Source organism: Odocoileus virginianus, chromosome 2, assembly GCF_023699985.2.
Source record: "Odocoileus virginianus isolate 20LAN1187 ecotype Illinois chromosome 2, Ovbor_1.2, whole genome shotgun sequence".
In the NCBI taxonomy this organism is placed as follows: domain Eukaryota; kingdom Metazoa; phylum Chordata; class Mammalia; order Artiodactyla; family Cervidae; genus Odocoileus; species Odocoileus virginianus.
The window spans coordinates 23184153-23203112 of NC_069675.1; the positions used below are offsets into that span (position 1 = coordinate 23184153).

General features: G+C 40.2%; 1 long non-coding RNA gene across 3 annotated transcripts in view; it reads right to left on the minus strand.

Moving 5' to 3' along the window:
• The window catches only part of LOC139037084 (uncharacterized), a 486748-nt gene that overhangs the window by 346585 nt on the left and 121203 nt on the right, over positions 1–18960 (minus strand). For all 3 annotated transcript variants that reach the window (XR_011489880.1, XR_011489883.1, XR_011489881.1), the window contains exon 3: positions 584–666. This is a non-coding gene — a long non-coding RNA (uncharacterized lncRNA). The remainder of the gene's footprint in view (positions 1–583; positions 667–18960) is intronic.

An 18960-nucleotide genomic window follows, 5' to 3' on the forward strand; every position in this document is an offset into this window, starting at 1 on the left:
CCTTCCCATCTCCCCAGACTGAATCGTGGTTCTGTGATTCTCTCTCATCCTACCCTGCTCTTTTCCTTCATAATATGAATTATAATCTGTAATTACTAAACAACCTTCTTTCCCTCTAGATTGTAAATTTCACAAGGATGGAACCTTAGCCCTGAGCAGGACGTCCAGAGCCCCACACCCAGGTCTGTGGAGCAGATGTCTCTATGAAGGTTCCCCAGAGCCCACCAGCCTCCCCCTGTCCCCATCCATATAACACACTGCTCCCCGGCATTTTGTTCGTATGTCAGCCTCTCCCCACGAAAACGTGAGCCTCCTGACACCAGGGCTATTCTTCTGTGTCTTCCTGCCAAAGCATAGCACCACCCGCCTACCCTCCCACATCCGGCATAAAGATGAACTCATGGAGGCGCAGTGTTCTGAAACCTGCAGATAAAAAAACGTAAAAATCCCTGCCTTCAGATAACAGTGTGACCAAATGCAAAAAAAAAAAAAAACAAATAAGCTTACTAAATATACTGAAAATGTCTGCAATCATTAAGAGCTCAAAGTGAAGTCATATTGGCACTAAATAGCCATAGCCTACCTTCCTCCTGAGAGAAGGTCAGCTTAGTTTTCTACTGTGCGGATGCCTCCCATATCCTGAGAACAGAAGATCTTGTTCAGGGCCTAGAAGAAGAGAAGGAGAAATCAACATTAGGAGAAGGGAAGGGAAGGACAGTAGGAAAAGAGGCAAGAAGAAGCAACACAGCAAGGTGCAGAATGCTGAGCGCTGACGTCAGACCACGTGGATCACACCCTGCCTCAGACCTGGCCTCAGGCAGGTCCCTTGGCCTCTTTAGTCCTACGCTTCCTCAGCTGAAAGATGAAGACAGAGTTGCCTCATCAGCTTGTCCTGAGAACTAGATCATGTAAGACGTGTCTGGCCTGGATGTGGAAGTACCGAGCAGTCCTTGTCCATAGTTCCCATCCATGTGTATTTGCTCATCCAAGCACTTATTCAGCTCCTACTGTGTGCCCCAAATGGCAAAGGCTACCAGGAGAGCAAAAAGCAAAGATGTTTTCATGGAGCCTACAGTCTCTTCAGGGACATAAATGTTCCAATAACCAAAGATAAACCTGCACCTGTGGTTGGTGCTACAGACGAGATGGTGCTGTGAGCGCCTGTCACCATGTAGCGAGGCTGAGACTCAGGGCAGGCTCTGTGGCCAGCTGGCCTTAGTTTGACTTCTAGCACTACCACTAATCAGGCAGATAACCTTAAGCAAGTCGGTGTACTTACCTTCTGTTTCAGTTTGCTTATCTGTAAGACAGGGGTAACTAGCATATCTACTACACAGGGTTGTTATGAAGATTAAGTAAGTTGAGTTAACATAGAGAGGACTGGTGCCTGATAATTACTATATAAGGATTTGCTGTTTCATTATTATCGCTTTACCTAATTGGGGTGGTAAAAAAAAAAGAATTCCTAAGAATATCTGAACTGAGGAAAGGTGAATAGTGTTAATGATGAAATGGAGGAGAGAAAACCACAGGCAAGTGTCCACAGGTGGAAATGATAGTAGCAAACCCAAGGAACTAATAACAGGCTATTGGAACTGCAGCTGAGAAACGAAGGCAGACCAGGCCGGACTTTGTAAGTAGTGGTCAAGAGTTTCATCCTGACCCTATAGGTGATGAGAGAGTAGGCAGACCACTCTAACTTCAGGGCAGAGAAAGTGAAATTGAAGTCATGTCCGACTCTTTGGGATCCCATGGAGTGTAGCATACCAGGCTCCTCCATCCATGGAATTTTCCAGGCAAAAGCACTGGAGTGGGCGGCTATTTAGGGACTAATGAAGGGACTGAGTGAATGCAGGTCCACCACTGGGAGTGCACTGTAGAGATCTTGAAGGAGTTAGGATGTCATGGGCAAGAGGGATGGTAATACAGATAATAAGACATGGAATGGACTTAGGAGATGTTCTGAAGATAAAACTGAACAAGACTGAGTGAACAGGTCAAAAAGCAGAGAGAGAGATACCCAGCATGGCTCCTAGATACCTGACTTACAAAACTGGATGGATGGTGGAGTTATGCACTAGATGGAGAATTGATCCCTACAAGAATAGCATGGATATAACAGAAGTTAGGAGTGCCAGCTAAATAACAATGTGTGTGAGTGATCAGAGGGCAAGGAATCTGGTGTGCTCTTCCCTTGGAGAAGTCACCTGACCTAGGTATCTCATATTCCATTCATAGTTCTGCTGACAGAGAGATCATCCAAACGGCATCTATATTGGGCCATGGGACACAGCAATATGCTAACACTGTACACTTAACCTGCTCTTTCTAACCCAGACCATCCTCCACCTCAGGCTCCTCTCTATTGCCTGAGACCAGCAAGAGGAGAAAGGATAAGGTTCTAAGTAGATGCTCCACTGAAGCAAAGAAATGACTGTATCTTCACAGGGCACCAGGACAAAACCAGGCTCTCCTTGGTATACAAAGAATGCAGGCAAGTTGCCATGGGAACAGTCAATGGATTTTCACATCATTACTATTTCTAGCTACTCTTGCTCAAGCACTTACAGAATGCCAGGCACTTTCTTTACATTGTCACCTTCACACAGCGCTATGGCAACAGGAAGAAGGATTGAGAGAAACTTACTGAGGTTACACAGCCACTGTGTCACAGAGCAGGCATTTGGACCCAAGTTTGCATGACTCTGAGGTCAATCTTCTTTTTTTAACCCTAGTGAATTTCTTTGACTGAGCAACACTTAGACACTGACTCCCATATGCAAAACAGACATTTTCAGGTGGTTAAACACATGTCAGATGAAACCCTTGGCCACACAATAGAACAAAGCTAACTGGCCTCTACAGAGATCAAAACAATGACCTTGTCCTTATTTGATCATTCTGCCAACAAGTGCTTGAGGCAAACAAACTTGCCATCACACGGCTATCAAGCATTTTATTTCCCTTCACATTGTGTAGTTTGCTCATTTATTCAAAGAGCTCAGCCTTTCAAAATAAGCCGCCAATGGAAGAGAGACAAGCGATGCTTCTACAGATTATCAGATGGAAAGACATTTTTAGGATCTGTTAAGGATTTAAAAGATAGGGGGTAAAGGGCTGGAAACCCACTCCAGGACTCTTGCCTGGAAAATCCCATGGACAGAGGAGCCTGGTAGGCTGCAGTCCATGGGATCGCTAAGAGTCGGACACGACTGAGCGACTTCACTTTCACTTTTCACTTTCATGCATTGGAGAAAGAAATGGCAGCCCACTTTAGTATTTTTGCCTGGAGAATCCCAGGGACGGGGGAGCCTGGTGGGCTGCCGTCTATGGGGTTGCACAGAGTCGGACACGACCGACGTGACTTAGCAGCAGCAAAGGGCTGGAAACCTACCTTCAGAGATGAACAGAACCCTCAGAGAGGGACAGGTCCTGGCCCTGGGGAACAGGGTACCTCTATTGGCCTCGTCACGTGCTCGCACTGCCACCTGCTGGACATCACACGCATCTCCACTTCCCCTAAGAGTCCACCTGGAGACCCATGCAGCCTACCCTGCAGATGGACGGCTCTCACTTGATCGCCTCTTTTTTGTATTTGACGGTGTCACATGCAAGAGGAACTCTGATTTTCTGGCCCAAAACTCTTTACAGCCTGATACAAAAGAAAGGCAAATAGGAATCCACACATGTTCTGTTGGTGGAGGGAAGCCAAGAGTCCAAGGGAACATTCTGTGAGGAAGCCAGGGCAGGGGAAGGCGGTGTCAGGGAGGCCATGTGGGCTTGCGAGGGTACCTAGCAGAGACCACTGCACCTGAAGATCCATTTGTCTACTCTTCAGAATCGCAAGGTTCTTTGACCACAGCGCTAACAAAAAATCCCTTTTAAATACAGTGTGATATATTCTTTCTTGCATATTTTCTTTTCCTTTAAGCACAGCTTGCGGTGCTAAGGGCAAGGTGGGCTTCCAGCTTCAGAACATAGTGCTATTATTTTCTGAAATCACAAGCAGCAGTCTTTCTCTTTAAAAGAATTATAATCTTCCCCTTTCTTTCGCTCACAGCATGAAAATAGATTACTGTGCTTGAGCATTTTAAAAATTAAAGGCTTAGATGGCACATGCTGATCAAAAGCTGATCTTCAAATACCTCTTTCCAGCAACTATTACATTTTTTAATTTGCCTTTTTCATTTTTCTTTGATTTACCTCATGTGGCATTACATAAATGTAAGAGGCTGAAATGCTTCTCTTATTCCAAATTAGGATGTTAAACCCCATTTCCTTTTAATGTTATAAGTTTGGAATACAAAGATGAGTTAGAGAGTTCAGTTCAGTTGCTCAGTCGTGTCCAACTCTTTGCGACCCCATTGACTACAGCGCGCCAGGCTTCCCTGTCCATCACCAACTCCCAGAGCTTGCTCAAACTCATATCCACTAAGTCGGTGATGCCATCCAACCATTTCATCTTCTGTCGTCCCCTTCTCCTGCCCTCAATCTTTCCCAGCATCAGGGTCTTTTCTAATGAGTCAGTTCCTCACATCAGGCGGCCAAAGTTTTGGAGTTTCAGCTTCAGCATCAGTCCTTCCAATGAATATTCAGGGCTGATTTCCTTTAGGATGGACTGGTTGGATCTTCTTGCCATCTGAAGGGACTCTCAAGAGTCTTCTCCAACACCACAATTCAAAAGCATCAATTCTTCTGCACTCAGCTTTCTTTATAGTCCAACTCTTACATCCATACATGACTACTGGAAAAATCATAGCTTTGACTAGATGGACCTTTGTTGGCAAAGTAATGTCTCTACCTTTTAATATGCTGTCTAGGTTGGACAAAACTTTTCTTCCAAGGAGCATCTTTTAATTTCAAGGCTGCAGTCACCATCTGCAGTGATTTTGTAACCCAAAAAAACAGTCTGTCACTGTTTCCACTGTTTCCCCATCTATTTGCCATGAAGTGATGGGACCAGATGCTATGATCTTTGTTTTCTGAATGTTGAGCTTTAAGCCAAATTTTTCACTCTCCTCTTTCACTTTCATTAAGATGCTCTTTAGTTCTTCTTCGCTTTCTGCCATAAGGGTGGTATCATCTGCATATCTGAGGTTATTGATATTTCTCCTGGCAATCTTGATCCAGCTTGGGCTTCATCCAGTCCAGCATTTCTCATGATGTACTCTGCATATACGTTAAATAAGCAGGGTGACAACATACAGCCTTGACGTACTCCTTTTACTGTTTGGAACCAGTCTGTTGTTACATGTGCAGTTCTAACTTTTGCTTCCTGAACTGCATACAGGTTTCTCAAGAGGCAGGTCAGGTGGTCTGGTATTCCCATCTCTTTCAGAATTTTCCACAGTTTGCTGTGATCCACACAGTCAAAGGCTTTGGCACAGTCAATAAAGCAGTAATAGATGTTTTTCTGGAACTCTCTTGCTTTTTCGATGATCCAGTAGATGTTGGCGATTTGAACTCTGGTTCCTCTGCCTTTTCTAAAACCAGCTTGAACATCTGGAAGTGCATGGTTCATGTATTGTTGAAGCCTGACTTGGAGAATTTTGAGCATTACTTTGCTAGCGTGTGAGATAAGTGCAATTGTATGGTAGTTTGAGCATTCTTTGGCATTGCCTTTCTTTGGGATTGGAATGAAAACTGACCTTTTCCAGTCCTGTGTTCACTGCTGAGTTTTCCAAATTTGCTGGCATATTGAGTGCAGCACTTTCACAGCATCATCTCTTAGGATATGAAATAGCTCAACTGGAATTCCATCACCTCCACTAGCTTTGTTCATAGTGATGTTTCCTAAGGCCCACTTGACTTCACATTCCAGGATGTCTGGCTTGAGGTGAGTGATTACACCATTGTGATTATCTGGGTCATGAAGATCTTTTTTGTATAGTTCCTCTATGTATTCTTGACACCTCTTCTTAATATCTTCTGCTTCTGTTAGGTTGATACTATTTCTGTCAGTCAGGGACCTATCTAGTGACATGTCCATCACATGTTTAAGGTTCAATGACTCAAATAAATTAGAATCATTCTCTGAATCCACTTTCCAAAGGAAGACACTGAAAGATTCTTGCCTCTCCAGATTTCCAGAACCTTTTGATAACAGAAGAGAATATGGAATTTCTCAGCTTTCAGATAGTTTTCATGGTTCACTGAAGCCCACTACTGTCTTCTGATTTAACACACAGAATTAAAATCACAGCATCTCCCCAGGTGGTTTCACTTATTCCCATGGCCTCAACTTTTAAGCACGTGTCTTTAGTTTCCAACACTCACCTGAGGTCTAGACTCATCTCTCTAACCACCCACTAAATATTTCACCCTGGATGTCCCATGAGCACCTTAAATTCTTTGTGTCTAATCTCAGACTTGGTCATCCCAGACCTGTCTCTCAAACCTGCTATACCTTCATGTAATCATTCTAGGTAATGGCAAAGCTATCCACTCCGTTATATAAACCCAAACCCCAAACATCTCCTGATACCCTAGCCTTAATATATGATTGCTTTCTAAGTCCTACCACATCTATACCTAAAGAACTATTTACTTTCTTCTCTTCAGCTTCACTGACACCGGCTTTGCACTTGTACTATTGAAACAGCCTTGCAACTATCTACCTTTCACCATGCTTAGTGCTCTCCTTTTCATCCTTTACGTTCAAAAATACAAAAATAACCACATACTTGATACTACAATCACAACACATAAAAGAAAAAGTTGACAAATTAGACTTTATCAAAATTTAAAACTTTTGCTCTGAAAAAGATGCTGTTAAAAGGATGATGAGACAAACTATAGACCAGAAGAAAGTATTCACAGTCACATACTCAACAAAGAACTTGCATCTGGAATATATAAAGAATTCTCAAAACTTAACAATAGAAAAACAAACAATTCAACTCAAAAATGGTCAAAAGGTATGCACAGACATTGCACAGAAGAGCGTATACAGATGGAAAATAAGCACATGAAAAGGTGTACAACATAAGTCATTAGAAAAATGCAGATTAAGACTACAGTAAGATATCATTATATCTATCAGAATGACTAAAAATAAAAGAACTATGATAACACCAAATATAGGGGAGGATGTGGAGAAGTGGGATCACTAGTGAGAACGCAAAATGGTAGAGCCATCCTGGAAAACAGTTTGACATTTCCTTTTAAAACTAACAATAGACTTACACCAACAGACTCACAGTTGCACTCTTGGGCACATACAGCAGAGAAATGAATACTTGTTTTCACACAGAAATTTAGATACAAATGTCATAGCAGTTTCATTTTCAATAACCAAAAACTACACAAATGCCCTTCAATAAGTGAATGCTTGAACAAACTGTAGTACAGACAGCCCATGGAATACTGCTGCTGCTAAGTCGCCTCAGTCGTGTCCAACTCTGTGCGACCCCATAAGACAGCAGCCCACCAGGCTCCCCCGTCCCTGGGATTCTCCAGGCAAGAACACTGGAGTGGGTTGCCATTTCCTTCTCCAAGCATGAAAGTGAAAAGTGAAAGTGAAGTCACTTAGCCGTGTCCGAGTCTGTGCGACCCCATGGGCTGCAGCCTACCAGGCTCCTCTGTCCATGGGATTTTCCAGGCAAGACTACTGGAGTGGGGTGCCATTGCCTTCTTCGCCATGGAATACTACTCATATTAAAAAGGAATGAACCTTAACAAAATTATGTTGAATAAAAAAAGTTTGTCATATAAATACTATATATATATATTTAATATATAATAGATAACTAATAGGAACCTGCTGTATATCCCATGGAACTTTACGCAATACTCTGTAATGCCCTATATGGGGAAGAGCCTAAAAAAGAGTGGATATAAATATCTGTATAGCTGATTCACTTTGCTGTACAGTGGAACACATGGGCTTCCCATGTGGCACAGTGGTAAAGAATTTGCCTGCCAATGCAGAAGACACGAGAGATGCAGGTTCAATCTCTGGGTTGGGAAGATTCCTGGAGCAGGAAATGGCAACCCAGTCCAGTACTCTCACCTGGAAATCCATGGACAGAGGAGCCTGGAAGGCTATAGTCTATGGGGTTGCAAAAAGTCAGACATGACTGAGCGACTGAGCCTGCACACACAGAAACTGACACAATGCTGTAAATCAACTCTACTCCATAAAAATTAATTTTTAAAAAGTTTAGGTCACAGGGTGTAATTTGCAAGATTCAATTTATGTGAAATTTATGAAATGGTAAAACTATACAAATGAAGAAGAGATTAATGGTTACCAGGGTTTAGAAATAGGTGAGGGAGGAGATGGGTAAGGTTATAAAAGGCTAATATAAGAAAATCTTGCAGTAATGGTACAGTGAAAAATCTTGGTTGTAATGGTGGTTATGCTATGCTACAAGCATAATAAAATTGCGTAGCAACACACGCACACAAATGAGACGAATTAGTACATATATTAGCTGGTGAAATTGAATAAGCAGATTATGTCAATGTTAATTTCCTGGTTTTCATTTTACACTATAGTTATACCAGATGTTCACATTAAAAGAGGCTGGATAAAGGGCATACTGGATCCCCCTGGATATTTCTTTGCATCTTCCTATAAATCTATATACTTATTTCAAAATAAAGTTTTAAATAACTACCTGGGGATTAATGGAGGGGAAAAATAAATTGGGAGGCTGGGATTGACATATACACACTGCTATATATAAAACAGATAATAAGGATCTACTGTGTAGCACAGGGAACTCCACTCAATACCCTGTGATGACTTGTATGAGGAAAGAATTTTTAAAGGAATGTATATTATATGTATGTGTAATTGATTCAAATGTTGTACACCTGAAACTAACACAACATTGTAAATCAACTATTTTCCCACCCCATGGACTGTAGTCCACCAGGCTCCTCTGCCCATGGGGTTTCCCAGGCAGGAATACTGGAGTGGGTTGCCATTCCCTTCTCCAGGGAATCTTCCCCACCACGGCACTGAACTCCACCCAGGGATCAAACCCAGGTCTCCTGCAATGCAGGCAGATTCTTTACTCCAATTTAAAAAAAAAAAAATTAAATTTTAAATAACTGATTATGTCACTCCCTTCAGAAGTTTTTTGTAGCTCTCATTATTCACAGAATAAAACATTCATCTATACATATAAGGTCCTCCATTCCAGCTTTATTTTTCACTAATTTTAGTTTTGCTATCTTTCATCTTTTTACTGAGTAGGCTAAAATATCCACCATTTTTTAGATGTTTGCCTTTTACTTCCAGGATTACAGAAAAAATAGGCATACAAACTGAAAATTCTCAAATTTGCTAGAGTTGGACATTCTAAACATATTCCAAGGCCACTTAGTAAGTCTTTGCTCTTCTAAGGCTCATTAATCTATGCAAAAGCCACCCATTCTAGATACTAAAGGCTTTATGCAATTTCTCCAAAGAGAAAGAAAAGATGAGGTACTGTGATAAAGCTGATAAAAGAGTGAGAATTATGACAGCACATAAAGCATGGGAAGTTGTGAAAGGAGTACACAGCACTAGGAAATATTCCTTCATTGTTGATTTTGCTCCTTTCACAAATGCAGTGTATTAGCTTCCCGGGGCTACAGTAAGTAACACAGAACCACAAACTGGGTAGCTTCAACAGCAGGAATCTCTGTCTCAGTTATGGAGGCTAAAATCAGGATGTTGGCAGGGTTGGCTCCTCTTTAGGAGTTGGAAGGAAGAATCCATTCCATACCCTCAGCAAGCTTTCAGGGGTTTGCTGGCAATCTTTGGTTTAAAGGAGTATCAGTCCAACTTTTGCCTTTACTTTCACATGAGAGTCTCCCTGTGTATATATCTCTGTGTTCAAATGTCCTTTTTTTTAATATATAAGGATAACAATCATATTGAACCAGGGGACACTGTACTCCAGTATGACTTCATCTTAACTAATTACATTCTATTTTCAAAAAGAATCACAACCTGAGCCACTGGGGGCTATCATGTCAACATATGAATTTGGGAGGAAAACAATTCAGCCTATAACACCCAGAAAGCACTAGTAAGCAAGAAAACTGTTCCTTCTTCTGTTTAAACGAGTAGATAGTTCCAGCAGTCCCCAACCTTTTTGATACCAGGGACCAGTTTGGTGGAAGAAAATTTGTCCACAGACCAGGCATCAGGGGTAGGTTTCAAGATGATTCACGAGCATTACATTTATTGCACACTTTATTTCTATTATTATTATATCAATTCCAGCTCAGATCATCAGGTATTAGATCCCAGTGGCTGGGGACCCCACATACACGTCAATAGTATGCCTGGTAGCAGAGGGCACACAGAATTTGCTGGGGAAACCAGGGCTTATTGTGAAGATTCATATACTCATCACATAAGAAGGAGTTTAACAAGCACATGAGTATGCCTGACACTGTATTAGAAAATACTTGGTGCCTGCCAAATATGCAGGTTGGATCATCCTGAAATCAAGCTGCTAATCACACAGTAATCATATTCCAGTGTATGTTGCTGACTCACCCTGTGGCTGACTTAGAATCACAAATTATCTACAAAGATTTTAAATGTGAAAAAAAATGCTTACTTACTGGAAACAACCCATAATTGATAAATAATTCATTTAACTTTTAAGAGCCAAATTGCTTAATCTAATCAATTGTGGCCAGGCATTGCAAGAAGACAGTGGATTGTTAATATATATAAAAAGATTATATTGCTTGAAATACAAAGTAAATTTTTTCCTTCATATAATAAAAGTAAATTTTTCTCCTTAAAGTCTTCCATTTTCCAAGGTTAGAGAGAGCAGCAATTTTTAAATACCATTTAATTGATTTAAATGGCATACCACCTGGATTTAACAGCGTTTCTACTTTTGCTTATCACCACAGGGTGCCTTAAACCTAGTTGTAAGTCACAGCCACTGGATACAAGATGGACAGGGAGGTACTTCACAAAGCCAAGCTTGTGAAGCAAACAAGCCTCTTATCTATGGGGAATACAGAGCTCCTCTCAAATTTCATTCATCCTCAGATCAATCACTGAGCCCGTGAAGGTCACTGGAGGGAAGTGGTACCACTGCTCTGGCCACATTTCCCTCTGAGTAAGAAACTAAAATAAGCAAAATGTCTTTAAGACTCCAAAGTAGTTCTAAAGCACCAAAAGTCCCTGAGGGCTAATAACAAATAGATTAACCATGGGGAAAGTCGGGGGTAATAAATTATAATGTGGTTAAATGGGAAAGCTAAAGGTAATGTAAACTTAAGGTTAAGAAAGTAAAAGTAGAATTGTCAGGGAATCCCCAACTTTATGTTCCATGTTAGCTCAGCAATTTGACAAGCCTGCAGGAATGGTTCAGCAATAGAGGTCACTTTACAAGCGTAAATCATCTGAAATTTAATTTTTCTGAGCTAGATTCCTTTTAACTGACCTGCTTGATTCTTACCCCTCCCCATTCCAAACCATTCAATACATACTGATGTCACAATCCTCTTCCAAAAGAGCGAGTCCAATCGCATCACTTCAGAGCTGCCTCTAACACACATAGCATCCTTAAGCAAATTTTTTAAATGTCACCCTGTCAAGTAAAGAGTAAAAAAAAAATGAAAATATATATATGTATAGTGTATGAAGGCACAACCTGAACAGATTGTCAAGCCATACTCCCCCCTACTCACATGTCCCCAGAATGCCAAGAAGCAAATGTCATGGGCAGTATGCACAGTAGATGCCCATATATACGTCCATACACACACTACAACCCCAAGGTGAGATGCTATGGCAGGGACAGAGATTGGTAGGGTCAAAATCAGGCCACCAAGATCAGCTGATGAAAGAAACATCAAGTGTTATAGAAGTATCAGTGTTAATTTCTTACAGAGTGAATGTCCAAAGATACAACCCAAACAAACAAAGGCTTTTTGGAATCCTCAATCATTTTAAGAGTATAAAGAAGTCTTGAGACTCAAAAGGTTATGAACCAGTAAGTGAGTAGATGTCTACAATGTAACCTGCATCCCCTAAGAAGTAGCAGTCACAGGTAGTATCATGATCACTCCCCTGTGGTTCAAAACCTGCACTAGTTCAGGAGCCAAGAGGCAATGTGAAATGCACCCTGGTTTGGGAGACAAGTCTATTTCAAACCCTACTTTGACTATTGATTAGTTTATGTGACCTAGGCATGTTACCAGTAGTTATGTACAAATGTGAGAGTTGGACCATAAAGAAGATCAAGCACCGAAAAATTGATGCTTTTGAATTGTGGTGTTGGACAAGACTCTTGAGAGTCCCTTGGACTGCAAGGAGATCAAACCAGTCAATCCTAAAGGAAATCAACCCAGAATATTCATTAGAAGGACTGATGCTGAAGTTGAAGCTCCAATACTTTGGCCACCTGAAGCAAAGAGCCCATTCATTGGAAAAGATGCTGGGAAAAATTGAAGGCAAAAGGAGAAGAACGCAGCAGAGGATGAGATGGTTAGATAGCATCACTGACTCAATGGGCGTGAATCTGAGCAAACTCTGGGAAACAGGAGCCTGGCGTGCTATAATCCATGGGATCACAAAGACTAGGACACAACTTTGCAACTGAACAACAAAGCATGTTACTAAGTCTTTCTGAATATGAGGACTCATAGGAACAGGGTTTTAAATCCTTCTGTTCTCCATCTATCACTCTGAGATCCTCAACCAAAAGAAACGTACCCACAAGAACCAATAGCAAAATGAGAATCAAATACTAATTTTATCAAAGTTGAACAAGTGCCCAAAACCCCAACTCTGCTAAAAGGTGGATTGCAGAAGAAGGTGAAGAGCTCAAGCAAGGCTCTTTCTTCTCCCTGGTCTCTGAACTTGGGAATGACCAGCTGTCTGAGCAGAGTCTGAGTCCGTGTACCAAACTGCCTGAACAATATGTCCAGCCTGCCTTACTCACCCAGAGGGACAGGGGAGAACCCATGGGTGCAAAGTGCAGAAAGGGAAGGTGCAGAGAGGAAAAGAAAGTATTTCAGAGTCCTATATAACTCTGCCCTCTGGGAAAGTGTGACCCAAGGAATATTTCAGACACTGACCAGGGAGATTAGCTATTTTCTCTTCAACAAGAAGTAGTGATTAGTACATTATAGGTAAACATACTAGGACAACAATGGAAGGAACTTCTACTCCGTAGAGATTAAAACATCCTGTGACCTGGCACACATCAGTTACTCAAGAAGTTATAAATAATAACAGTATATGCTGGGGTAATAGGGGAAGAGTCTGAAAAATAAGAGACCTAAAAATTTTATAGCCTCTGTTTTTCACCCCTATTTATGAGAGAATACAGGGCTATGGAAACTAAAATGTCCCAACTTCCCCCAAAGCAGGAATCCCGTGACTGTGTTCCTCCAGCCCCTGATCATGCATGTGAAGTTCTAGGTGATCACCCTTCTTTACCATATGTGAAATAGATCACCAGTCCAAGTTCAATGCATGAAACGGGGCACTCAAAGCCAGTGCAGTGGGACAAGTCTGAGGGAAGGGATGGGGGGGGGGGGAGGAGGGGGGTTCAGGATGGGGAACACATGTACACCTGTGACTGATTCATGTCAATGTATGGCAAAAACCACCATAATATTGTAAAATAATTAGCCTCCAATTAAAATAAATAAATATTTTTTTTTTTAAAATCCCTAGGTGTCCCAGCCCTGCCAGTTAGGAAAGACAAGAAAAGAATTAAGGTTAGACTTGAAACTTGAATTGGTTAATTGATTCCCATCTAGTGATAAAGCAACCTGGGTAGGAATTATAGAATTTCATCTACCTACATAAAATAATAAGATTGAAATATGTCACATAAGAATCAAGAAGATCTTAACTTGGACTCCAGGCAATTAGGCTTAAAAAAAAAAAAATGGCATTGATGGATAAGGGTCTTGGGCAAGACTCAACGTGGCCATGGGGAAAACCTCTCTGAATAACTGTAGCCCCAGCTGCTGCCCCAGCTCCAAATCTCTGGCCAGTTACCCTTCCTAGCCTTCTTAGCCAGAAAAGTAACCCCAGTCTGCTCAGGATGGTGACCCTGTCCTCAGTGGCTAAGGATTTTTTAACGCCCAGAATACCGAGACAGGAAATAGAGATGATATAGTAATCAAATCCATGGTCTCAATATTTTTAAATTGCTTAGAAAATCTGGCACATCAAAGCAACTGACAGATTAAAATAAATAACCAAATAAAATATGTAACTGAATAGCTGAGCTTCAAACTTAGAGTTTAAGTTAAAAGTTATAAATGAATTTGCCTATGTTTGTATATACTATTAAAATATATTAGAAAAACTTGAGAACTGCAATATTTATAAATTTTATTTATTAAACTAACCAGAGAATTTTAAGTACCTTGAAATAATTTACTTGTTATAGACATTTAGTTCTAAGAAGAGAAAATCCATTAAAGTTTAAAATATTTAAAGGACTATAATTAATCAAGTTAATTAATAAACTCTTAAGAGTGACTGGTAACATTTACTAGATTTATAAATAGAGTAACAGTAAATAGAAGTTTTAGATCAGACTGTAACAGCTCAGTTTTTAAATTTTTTATTTTATAATTTTAATATATCAAATTCTAATTTTAAATACAAAAGTACCTGCAAAAACTCTTTTATGTGAACAACATTAGCCCCCAATATTACTAAAACACATATGCCATTTCCGATTCTGTGTTTCCTTTCACTCTGGACATCTGGCGTTTGGTCTTCTGCAGAACATAATCCTGACCCATAAAGAACCAGCTGTCTTCAGAAGGAGGAAGAATCATTTACATGTCAAATGTGAATCTATTTCCTTACTATATTTAATCTCGAAGAATGGCCTCATAAAATAATAAAAGTCCCAATTCAAACTCACATTTGATACTTCATTCCATTATCAAAAACCATTACTACATAATTTATTGGCCTACAGAAAGGGAAGCCTTTTCGGCTCTCAGATGGTTGCCTATATCTCCATCAATATTAATCAAAATTACACAGAAACTCCCTCCCTGTCTATATAATTTTCTAGCAGGATTAAAGCACCCAGTGGCAGAATCAGTTGTAAATATTTACAAATTGGGCTCTGCTGAAGAGTGGCTAACAAAAGCTGGAGCCAAGAGAAAGGACAGAAATGTGCAGAATGCGGTAGAAATGGTAGCATCATAACGTGAGGGGTCAAGAGAGATAACTGAGATATTACTGAAGCTGAAGAATCAGAAATTTACATATATTACTTAAATTTATAAAAGTTAACCAATAAAAGACCTGAAATTATAAGTATAAATTACATACATATATACAGATATACAACTGTATGTTTGTGTGTGTGTATGTATCTACAAACATTAGGAAGAGAACAGGAGAAACAAGTAGTGTTTAAGCAACTTTAGCTTTCAAATCAAAGAGTAATTATATACATCATGAAAAATAAATATGTACTATATATTATAAATCAAAAAACACTATCTGGTATACATTATCTGTAACATCAGTGTTCAATATAGCAACCACCAGCCATGTGCGGCTATTGAGCACTTGCATGCATGCTAACTCACTTCAGTCGTGTCCAACTCTTTGCAACCCTATGGACCATAGCCCACCAGGCTCCTCTGTCCATGGGATTCTCCAGGCAAGAATATTGGAGTAGCTCACCATTTTCTTCTCCAGACCAAGCACTTAAAATATGTTTAATGCAACTTGAGGTATAAGTTACACCACAACTTACACTGCAGGTATAATTTACACCACAAATTTTGAAAATAATATAAAAATGTAAAATATCTCATTAATAAAATAATTACATGTTGAAGTGATAATACTTTGGATATACCAGGTTAAATAAGATATGTTCCTAAAGTCAGCTTTATATGTGTGTTTTTGCTTTTTTAATGGGGCTACTAGATAATTTAGAATTTATAGATATGGCTCACATTACATTTCTGTTAGATAGGACTGCTCTAAAGTTTTGACCTTAAACATCAGAAGGACTGAAAATATAAATAAAGGAGTTGGCCTCAAGGAAACAAGTGAGGGAAAGTGACACATGCGGTGGGAACCAGTTGCTCTTTATAGAAGAAAATCAGAAGCTCTTCCATATGATTTGAATTATCTTAGGTATACATTACTTTGCCAAGAATTTGAAATGTTTAAACAAATTTAAAATGAAATAATAAAATATCATAAAAGAAGAAAATAACATGGTCATGGATAAAGGTTTTAGAAAAAAATAGGGATGGAAGGGCACATGGGTGGAAGGAGGAAAGAATGTAGGCAGACCATGTCCACATACAGGAGAGGATCGCAAGGTCACTCTATGGGTCAGCATGATGATGGCATTAGGGATCACTGTGGGCAGATCTGTCCACAGCTTTCATGAACAAAACATATTTACTGAGGGACTTCCCCGGTGGTCCAGTGGCTGAGACTCCATGCTTCCAATGCAGGGGGCCCAAGTTCGATCCCTGGTTGGGAAACTAGATTCCACATGCCACAACTGAAGATCCTGCATGCCACAAGTAAGACCTGGTGGCAGCCAATTTAAATATATGTGCTCACCATTTCTTACTATAGTTCATCCTAGTCTCCAGTCTTCACTCTTAAAATGACTAGCAGTATTACTCCTCTCTGCCCCACAGCCTGTCACAGCATCCTTAGTTCTGTGGTAAAAATCATCATGACCTTTCCAATTTCCTGATGGCTCTTGGCACCTAAAGTGATCTTGAGTCCCAAGTCAACACCTCCCTCCTATAAGCCCATTCTCTTCACCAATGGGAAATTCAGTATTTCTAAAAGTATCTTCCTTCATCAAGCTCTCAATTGCAGCTCGTTAAGTGTTTCTACCTCTGAGTCTGTAATATTTGAAACTTTTAATGCTTTAATGAGAAAGCATTAAAACACAGGATCCCAGTGCCTAAGATAATAATAGTAAGAAGGTGAATCCATATAGTAAATGCATTGCTGCAACAAATATTTTTGAGGACCTGTTGTACTGAGCTCTGTTCTAGATACGAGGGATAGCAATGAGCAAAACAATATCCTCTGCACTCCTGGATGTTTATATTTCAGTGAGAGAGACAAATAATAAATAAGTAAGGAAATCTATGCTTCTCTGGTGGCTCAGTGGTAAAGAATCCACTTGCAATGCAGGAGATGCGGGTTCAATCCCTGAGTTGGAAAGATACTCAGGAGGAAGAAATGGCAACCCACTCCAGTATTCTTGTTGGGAAATGCCATCAACAGAGGGGCCTGGTGGGCTGCAGTCCATGGGTCACAAAGCATCGGACACAACTTAGTGACCAAACAACAAGGAATCTATACATAAGACAATGTTAGAAGATAATAAGTGTTGTCTGGTATATTTATTATTGTGTAAGAAAAATATGCAGATTTATGGGATAGAGGGTAACGGGGTTGGTCAAGGAAGGGACTGTCTTAGACGATCTTATTCTTACTGAGGAAGTAATACTAAAGGAATCACTGGGATGATAGAAATGATTCAGCTACACAAAAATCTGGGAAAAGGGGAAAAGATGTTCCATGCAGGGGGTGGTAAAGGGCTTCAGATGGGAATGAGCTCAGTGGTCCAAACCAGCAAGAAGACATGTGGAACTGGATTAGAGGGAGTATGAAGGAGAGAGAGGAAGCTAACCCACCATCCATCTTACAGGAACCTGTAGTCCACAGTAAAGACTTCAGATTTTATTCCAAACAGAATGAATTCTATCAGCAGGTTTGGAGCAGAAAATGACTTGGCAGGACTTCTGACTTCTGGGTTTCTTGTAATTATACTAATTGATAGATCTTTTCCTTCTTTCTTTCTCTACTCTTAATGACAGTGAAATGATAGAATTAAATCAGAATTCTTTATTCACCAGAAATATGAATCACCCTGGATCAACAAAGAGATAACTATCTATAGGGTGGTCTGTTTATAGAGTGGTGTCACTGTTCACATGGCTCTATGCCGTTTGCAGGAGAATTTAAGTTTTACATCTAATTTCTTGAGTTAACAAATATTTATTGAGCTCTTCCTATAGACCAATTCTGTGCTAGGCATTTTATTTCATCCTCATAACAATCCTGTGATAGTGGTAAGATTATCCTATTCCATATTTGAAGAAACAGGCCTGGAGATTAAATAACTTGTTTAACATTTTAAACCAATAAATGATAGAACCTAAATTCACACCCAGCTTTCCTGATGCAAAGCTCCACATCACATTGTCTTTTTTATAGTCTTCTTATCAGCCATAATCCTCTTTTCTACCATTTTAAAAGACAAATATCAAAATGAATAATCTACTTGGAGGTAAATAGTGGTAATTGCTGTCAACTCCCGACAGTAAAATAGAGATTCAGCAAAGTAGAATAATTTGCTAGCAATTATGCAACTTGGTAGTGGCCAAGCTGGGATAATTATTTGATTTTCCCAAATGCTCCCATTGTTATCCAAATGTGCATCTCTGAAAATTCAAAAGCAGAAAGACATAAATTAAACTTAAGCATGAATACAGATTTCAAAGTAATAAAGGTTAATTAAGCTCTAGACATGCTCACCAAAAAAAAAAAAAACAACAACTGTATAGCAGCTGCAAAAATGACAATATTCAGGGGCTTCCCTGGTACATCGGTGGTATTCGATCCCTGGTAGGGAAGATCCCACATGAGGAGGAGCAACTAAGGCTGTGTGACACAACTACTGAGCCTGTGTTCTAGAGCCCAAGAACCCAAACTACTGCGCCCACCTGCGACAGCTACCAAAGCCCTGGAGCCTGTAAGAACAGCCTCCACAGGGAAAAGCCCACACACCACGACTAAGGAGTAGCCCCCACTCGCCGCAACTAGAGAAAAGTCCACACAGCAACGAAGACCCAGTGTGGTCAAACACAGATAAAAAAACAAAACTAATTTTTAAGGAGAATATTCAAAGAATGCTTCCAAAGTGGAGATGTGGAGGAGGATATTCAGTT